Genomic DNA, 9072 nt, shown 5'->3' with positions numbered 1-9072 from the left:
CTATTGATCATATTTCCATACCTTATTATTGACAAGTGTCTGGAAACACAATATTGAGAGGGGGTCTGGTACCCCAATATCTGGAATTTGGTGAGTTCCACTGGTGAACAGAAGAGGTCTAGTGTTGGGTCTGCATGCTTTGTTCAGCCTCTTAAATCTTAAACAGCCCTGCCATCGCGTTCAACCATTTCACCTCAAACCTTCCAGAAAGTTCCATTATTAAACTGAGTGCTGCCTTACTCAGCCAGCATGAGTATGAGACTCAGGGTGTTTAGAGAAGCTCTCAGGGAGCTTTCAGCTGTTTGTGGCTTCTACTCGTTTCTCAACTCCAGAAAAAGAAGAGGTCTTAAAAAGATTAACGGGGTGGTGGTGGTGTGGGTGGTGTGGGTGGGGATAGCCAAGAAGCAGGACAAGAGGTGCTGCAGGTGTGCAGGATGAAACAGACATCAAACAACTCCAGATGAACAGATTAACAGTCAGGAAAAGAGGGTTTCAAAGTTATGACGAATGTACAGTTCAAAAGGCTTTTACTCGTGTGTGTGTGTGTGTGTGGGAAAAGGGAAAGTGTTTACTGTATAAAATACAGTAATTAATAACATGATCAAAAATGCTCTATTTTGGCAGTCACACAGCTTTGTTCCCCCTGGTGTTCTCACGCACACATTCCGCCATGTCTCTTCATCCCACACAATGCCACATGTCACGCCACGCACTCGGTGAAAGGTTCCGAGCCGGACGCTAACGGATGTGTCCTGGCAGTGGGAGTCCGGGGGACATACGAGACCATGCGTGGCAAACACGGGTGTGCAGGAAGCAGCAGAAGTCTAGGACTCTGGGAGTGGGACAGACTTCATGGAGTTTCGTCTGGACACTTTCACACAGGATGTGTGTGTGGGTCATTGTTGGGCACTATACTGTACACACCACTTCCTCACACAGGGTGTGTGCGCGTGGGTCATTGTTGGGCACTATACTGTACACACCACTTCTTTTCTCCATGCTGGGATCATGGTCCAGTATACATATACACACACGCACACACACACTCACATGCACACACACGCATGCATACACATGCACAGACAAGCATATGCTCACACACATATGCATACAAATAAATACATACATGCACACACAAAATACAAAGACATATACATCTTCATGCACACATTTTCACAAATTAATGTCTTACTAATTTCTAAGCATACCTAGTCTAAAGGTTAGATTTAGATTTAAATTTCTACAGAAGTATTGTTAATTGCATGACAAAACACATGCCAGAAATGCTACACACAGTGCTGGTATCACACTGCATATGTAGAGTACACTCTTCACATTGAAGGCTCCAGGTAAGTATGTTTGTAAATAGGTTCCTGTGTTTGTCTCAAGTCATGCTGGCAGCATAGAACATCAGCCCACAACATCTTCATCCTAGCTGCAAGTATATGAAATATTACACTGGGAAAAGTTGTTTGCAAAGAATCCTGAACTCCTCAGGATGAAATTTTGTCATGCTTAATTGGTTGTTCAAATGTGATCGACTTGTGTTTATTTGGTTTTGTGAGGTATTATACAAGCACCTTGATGTTTACTTGACTCCTAGCATTGAGGACTCTTGCGCAACAGAAGCGCGATCAGACCAGTCAGGGCAGCAGACACTTCCGGAAATACCAGAGAGCCGTCACAGGAGATCAATCAGGACAAATAAATGAGAAATTCATTTTATTGAAAAAACATTATTATTATTTTGCAAATGTTATATATTTTTGATGATTATTACCAGATGGTAATGTGTTAGGGTTAGGATGAGGGACAAAAATACCACATACCTTTTATAATATATTTACCTTGCATCTATATAACTGAAGATGTACATTTAAGGTCTTTAATATCTGGAAGACCTAGTAAGTCAATGACAGTCACAACATGTCTGGTTTGATATTTTTGGGCTTGGGTTAGACACCTCCACAAGATTACCTTCTCACACTATAATCACAAAATAATCGTCATCATAGTTGAACTGCACTTGTAATTTATCAAGTACTGTTATTCACATTAATTTATTTACTTGCATTTGCCTAAAGTTTTAATAACATAAAAAGTGGTAAAAGGTAAAAGTGGCATTTTAATTACATTTAAAATACTACTGTATGAGAAATGTGATGATTATGGAAAAAAGAAAGTTATGAGAGGCATTTTAAATTTGCTATGATTAAAATATAACATTACACTATTGATATTTGATGTGCTTCTCTTATTTTTGTGTTCATGTTTTGAAACATTAATATAATATCATTCTATGCTAACATTCATAACATTTAGTTAAAAGGTCACACACAGACCTGCGTTGTGTGAACACGCTCAGATACCACACCACAGGGCCCAAAGAGCCACAGTGTGTTTTAGAATCAAGGGATTTGATCCTGCCTTGCTCCCTGACTCTGGTCAGATCTGACAGTTACCATAAAATATGACCGTATTCTCTGACGGAAAAAAATATAACTAACAATCAGGGCTTGTGGCGAGAAAGAACGGAACAAACTCGTCTTCTGCCAAGCTGCAGCAACCCAGCAGGGGCCTTGCGGGCGCGCGGCACGTAAACATCAGTGTCAGACAGCCTGTCTTTGGGAATCTGCGAGAACCAGACACCACTCTCTGGATCCTGTCCAAACCAAGGTCCGATCCGGTCGGAAGGCTGTGGTAAGGTGGGTTGGGGGCTCCACGGGTCTGTTTACCTCGGGCTAGCATGCCAGTGTGGGCCCGCTGTCCTACACGAGGGAAAGTGATCCCACAATGCCCTGGGAGTTTTATGAGGCGCCGAATGCCGGCTAATGTCACACATGTGAGTGCTCATCAGGACTACGGTGCCATAGCGACAAGCAGCTTCCAGACGATTCAGACTGTGCTGGTATTTTGCTAAAGTTATCAAAGACATTACTATAACCACAATCCTAGTCATTTGACGAGTCGTGTGACTGTTATTGAACAGTGATATTATGATAAATATGTGTAATTTAGTGAATTTCTATAAATGTGGGAAGAATAATGTGTGGGGCTCCAGTGATGCTCATGTCATATTTATCACTGGAGTCTTCAGTAAATGCAAGCTGTGATCATTTTATCTGAAAGTAATGTACTCACACACACACACACACACACACACACACACACATGACCCCCGCACTGCGGCTGGTGTACAGCCTGGTCACGCATGTCCGTGCCCATGTGAGGTGCATCGTGGGAAGGCTTCACATGACAGCAGCAGTATAGCTCTTCCTGCTGTGGTGGCTATTTGTGTTGGCTCCGTGTGCTGCGTGGGAACGCAGGCGTGATGCTCCCCGTCCCCTCGCTGTGCACAGGAGGGCCTGGCCTGCAACCTGCAGACCTGCTCATCAATCACACGGTTGAACCCTGGAACCATACCACACAGAGGAGTGTGTGTGTGTGTGTGTGTGTGTGTCCTAACTGCAGGTCTGACTGTTTGGAAGGGTATCTACAAATTACCAAAACTCTCGCTAGTGTCAAACATGCCTACATCAACCACTCTTACACACACGCACACACACACACACACACAGACACACACACACATACACACACACACACACACACACATACACACACACACACATACACACACACACACACACACAACACTCAAGCATCTGCTTAAGACTAGAAGTTCAGTATTACCTTTCATAAGCAATTCTGAGTACATGGATCACCCCGAGCCTTGTCCTGCAGGGTCTCAGCATGCATCGTAGCTCATGGTCTTGTCCCGAAGGGTCCCGCTGCTTTCCTGTGCTGCTTTGTCTTTAGAGTGGATCCAGGTGCATCAGACCTCCACACCACATCTCCTGCCCGCTGCTCCGACATTTTAACTCCCTCCTCCGGGTCCCTCCCACGCTCCTGAGCCCAGCCGGCCCGGCTCTTCAGGCCCCGTGCCGGGCAAGGATGAGCTGAGCTGACTCCCGGGGTCGGGTAAACACCCCTGACCTCGGCGGGCCTGCTTTGGGCCAGTACCAGGTCCACACCAGGTGGCGGTCAGTGGGGTCTCTGCCTCTACACCTCGGGCCCGGCCCAGCTCACCTCGTTTGATCGGCGCTGGGAAAAACAGCAGCCCAGCATGGCTCCGCCCCCCGCCCCGCCCTGGCCTGCCTCCCCCGACCAGCCCACCACACTGTTTGCTCTTCATAAGTCACGTCTGATGGATGGAAAGAGAGCAGCTGGTGCGGAATGCGAGCGCGGGTTGAAATGGTGTTGTGGGAGGTGGCATGTGGCTCGCTTCAGCTCGGCGGGACCCAGGAGTTGGGTTACAGCCATAATTAATTACCGGCGTAGACGAGCCACAGACTGTAAAAGGGGTCTGCGTGTTCGGATCTCCGTGGCTGAGCGGTACCATGTGACAGCCGTCTCGCTCCCTTTAAGTGCCCTTGTCTGACGCTGGTTGCGCTGTGTGTTTCACGCTGGTGGTACTGTACGTACACGCTAGTGCAAAATGTTGCTATTTTTGGTGCGACATTTGTGGGTATGTGCACACTGCTGGTGAAAGTGCATCAAACTGAAATTCAGAGCAAAGCTTCTCACCGAAGAGGTTAAATGAAGTGAGGCGAGCGTGTTGCATCATTTATGAAAAGCAGACAGAGGAGGTAATCATCCATTGGTGCACGGTCCTGCGTGCTGTGGCATGAGTCCTCCTCCCAAACCTCCTCCTGCACCTCCTCCCAAACCTCCTCTCAGCTTCTCTCCTTTGGTTGTAGCAAGCCAGTAGTTTTTAATTACACAAAGAAATGTCCAGTGTGTGTTTGTGTTTGTCTGTGTGTGTGTGTGTGTGTGTGTGTGTGTGTGTGTGTGTGTGTGTGTGTGTATCGCACTCACTCTGGGTGGTATTAGGTCTAAATTGCCTGACAGGCTGTGCACCAGGGTCATCATCAGCTCACCGCCTTCTTCTTACACAAATATATTTGCATGCACTCCTTTTCTGTCTCTCTCTCTTCCTCCTTCCTTTCTCAGTATTCTGTCCATTCTTGCTGTCTGTCTTCTAACTTCATAAGCAGTACCATTCAGCAATCGCTCCACCCGCGATGCCGTGGGAAACCTCCACCAGAACGTGGCTCCTCTAAGGAGTCTACGGTCAGAGCAGTGGCCACAGGACACCACCCTTTTGTCCTGCCGGTCCCACCCTGACAGGAACTCCTGTGGTATTTGTTATCTTTAGGTCCAGATAAGTCCATCTGGATCCGATTCTGCTTTCAGAGATCACCCCTGGAGATGGAGCGGGGGGGGAGATGAGAGAGAGAGCGCCAAGCAAAATTGAATTTCTGACTGTTTCAAACTGGGCCCTGGACCAGGGCCGGAGGCCAGGGCTGTCACACAAAACTCCGTTTAGCTCAGCAGGCCCTTGGGGCCCCTGAACAGCCCCCGCGAAATGGGAGGGAGAGAAAGAGAGGAGAAGGAGAGAGGTTTGAGAACGACAAGGTCTCCGGGAGAAATCAGTTTCACCTGTCTGGATAAAGGATTGCATGTTGGGAATAATAAAAGCTGTTAGCTGGACAGAGCTGGCCCACTCACGCTGTGTGGGACTCCGGGCGACAGCTGCCCTCAGGCTAGCCCTGTGTCACCAGGCCTCCTGAACACACACACACACACTTACACACACTCCACTACCTAGAGCCTTCAGGTCTATATGAATGCATCAGTCTGAGTGCTGTGACTGGACTGCTATAGAACCTGCTACCCCAACGGCATATTAGAGTAGGGCTTTAAAAAGTAGCAACAATGAGTGTAGAGTATAGTGTAGAGTGTAGTGTATATTGTAGAGTATAGTGTAGTGTATATTGTAGAGTATAGTGCAGTGTATATTGTAGAGTATAGTGCAGTGTATATTGTAGAGTATAGTGTATAGTGTAGAGTATAGTGTAGTGTATGTTGTAGAGTATAGTGTAGAGTGTAGTGTATAGTGGAGAGTGTAGTGTATAGTGGAGAGTGTAGTGTATAGAGTATAGTGTAGTGTATGTTGTAGAGTATAGTGTAGTGTATGTTGTAGATTATAGTGTATAGTGTAGAGTATAGTGTAGAGTGTAGTGTATAGTGGAGAGTGTAGTGTATGTTGTAGAGTATAGTGTAGTGTATATTGTAGAGTATAGTGTATAGTGTAGAGTATAGTGTAGTGTATGTTGTAGAGTATAGTGTAGTGTATATTGTAGAGTATAGTGTATAGTGTAGAGTATAGTGTAGTGTATGTTGTAGAGTATAGTGTAGTGTATATTGTAGATTATAGTGTATAGTGTAGAGTATAGTGTAGTGTATGTTGTAGAGTATAGTGCAGTGTATATTGTAGAGTATAGTGCAGTGTATATTGTAGAGTATAGTGTATAGTGTATAGTATAGTGTAGTGTATGTTGTAGAGTATAGTGTAGTGTATATTGTAGATTATAGTGTATAGTGTATAGTATCAGGTTTCAACCATTCATACAGATAGTACATTATGATAATTAAAACATATAATGATTAAAACATATCATTAAAAAAATTAAACGATTGTAAAGGTGTATCTGAGGTACAGTTGCTTCCGCAGAGAGCAACCACAGATACTGCCTTTCTGATCACCATGGAAACCATTCAGCAGTGGCTAATATCACAGGTCCTGAGTCAAGACTAGGTTTAACATCTTACATCAAACATTGCACTGCATTTCATTCCACTGAGAGAGATCATTTCTCTCTCTCTCTCTCTCCAGCAGACAGTGGTACCACTGCTGTCATGTAGGACACACGCTGAGTAGTGATGTCAGAGAACATCTGTGTCAAAGTTGGGGAGAAAACAGACAATTCAGTGATGCTGTTGCCATGGTAATACGACACCATATCCCCATATGTGATGGCTTTTCTTTACACTGCTGGTTTATTTGGCCACCTAAGCCGATAGCAGTTCAGTGTTTGTGTGCAGCTATGTGTCTGTCACAGGTATGTGTGTGGCTGGCCCCCTCTCTGCGCCCTAACCCCTCACTGGGGGGATCACTGGGGCCTGATTCATTCTACTTGTGTGGTATACTTAAGGAAGCTTGTCTAAGGGAACTGGGAACCGCTCCTACCCAGCGGATAAACACGCCGTCCATAACACTGGAGCTCTCTGAAGCTGGCAGAGCAGGGGTTGGGCTTGGGAACTAAACATGCACACATACACACACACACACACACACACACACACAAACACACACACACACCCACACACACAAACACATACACACATACCCATACACACACACACACACACACACGCGCACACATGCACGCACACGCACACACACGCACACACATACCCACACACACTCACACACACACACTCGCACACACACACACACTCACACGCACGCACGCACGCACGCACGCACACACACACACACTCACACACTCACTCACACTGTTTTTTAAAAACTCTACACCTCTCTCTTTGTCAGACTTCTAAGCCTTTGCTGACTGTGACACAATAGACATAACTTATACAATATACAGAACTAGCCACAGAATCCCACCAAGTGTTAATGGAATTTGAGCCTGAGCGTGTTTATTTAAACTTGGACCTACACATGTTGAAATGTTCACCTTTAAATCATGATGCGGTTAAAAAGAAATGTAAGCTTAATGTGAGTTTAAGACATAATTCCTTCACTCAAGCTTTATAGACAGACAGAACAACGAACAGACATGCGCTTACACACACACACACACACACCTCGACTTTGGTGTATAATCCTCTGACCTTGCATTTTTCTCAGCATAGCAGTGCCTCCTTCCCTCCTCCAGATTCTGTGTTTATTTTTTCAGGTGAACAAACTGTATGGAACGTGCCGGCTCCCTCACTTGCTTCTAATTAAGCTTCTGGAACCTTCTGTGCTTTCAAGTTTGAAGTGATATGGATATGTGAGGGGGTGGGTATGTGAGGGGTAGGTATGTGAGGGGGTGGGGTAGGCATGTGAGGGGGTGGGTATTTGACGGGGTAGGTATGTGAGGGGTGGTATGTCGGGGGGTGAAGAGTGGATATGTGAGGTGTGGTGTGGGTATGAGGGGGTGTGTATGTGAGGGGTGGTATGTTGGGGGGTGAAGAGTGGATATGTGAGGTGTGGTGTGGGTATGAGGGGGTGTGTATGTGAGGGGTGGTATGTTGGGGGGTGAAGAGTGGATATGTGAGGTGTGGTGTGGGTATGAGGGGGTGTGTATGTGAGGGGTGGTATGTTGGGGGGTGAAGAGTGGATATGTGAGGTGTGGTGTGGGTATGAGGGGGTGTGTATGTGAGGGGTGGTATGTCGGGGGGTGAAGAGTGGATATGTGAGGTGTGGTGTGGGTATGAGGGGGTGTGTATGTGAGGGGTGGTATGTCGGGGGGTGAAGAGTGGATATGTGAGGTGTGGTGTGGGTATGAGGGGGTGTGTATGTGAGGGGTGGTATGTTGGGGGGTGAAGAGTGTATATGTGAGGTGTGGTGTGGGTATGAGGGGGTGTGTATGTGGAATGGCATGGAAGACGCCAATGTGTCGTGTGTCATGTCATGTGTCGTGCATCATGTGTCGTGTCATGTGTCGTATGTTTTGTGCCATCTCTCATGTGTCGTGCATCATGTGTCATGTGTCGTATGTTTTGTGCCATCTGTCATGTGTCGTGCATCATGTCATGTGTCGTATGTTTTGTGCCATCTGTCATGTGTCGTGAATCATGTGTCATGTGTCGTGCATCATGTGTCATGTGTCATGTGTCATGTCGTGTGTCCTGTGTCATGTGTTATGTGCCATGTGTTATGTGTCATGTCATGTGTGTCCTGTATTGAATGCCGTGTGTCATATGCCATCTGTCATGTGTCATGTGTTGTGTGCAAATGCCAACAAACATGATCTTAGGTGAGAGGAGCCCAGGCTGGGTGTGCCGGAGCACTGGCGGTCTCCTGTAACCAGCCTCGGATTATATATGATATGATTATATATGATTATATATGATTGGTTATATATATGATTATATACACCCCTTCACTGCTGCTAGGAACGTATACAATGTCAACAACCTGCACACACTTTCCAAGGC

The 9072-nt window shown here is 46.1% G+C and overlaps 1 long non-coding RNA gene across 1 annotated transcript; it reads right to left on the bottom strand.

The window, feature by feature from the left end:
* Nucleotides 1-1709: 1709 nt before the first annotated feature.
* LOC145643574 (uncharacterized) lies at nucleotides 1710-4095 on the bottom strand. The gene is made up of 2 exons (XR_014116045.1): nucleotides 3694-4095; nucleotides 1710-3411 (listed from the first exon to the last, which is right to left on the bottom strand). It is a non-coding gene; the product is annotated as an uncharacterized LOC145643574 (long non-coding RNA).
* Nucleotides 4096-9072: the final 4977 nt, after the last annotated feature.

Source organism: Electrophorus electricus, chromosome 13, assembly GCF_041902795.1.
Source record: "Electrophorus electricus isolate QZ-2024a chromosome 13, ASM4190279v1, whole genome shotgun sequence".
Taxonomy (NCBI): domain Eukaryota; kingdom Metazoa; phylum Chordata; class Actinopteri; order Gymnotiformes; family Gymnotidae; genus Electrophorus; species Electrophorus electricus.
The sequence above is the reverse complement of the archived record's forward strand: the minus strand, read 5'-3'. Positions and strand labels throughout refer to the sequence as shown.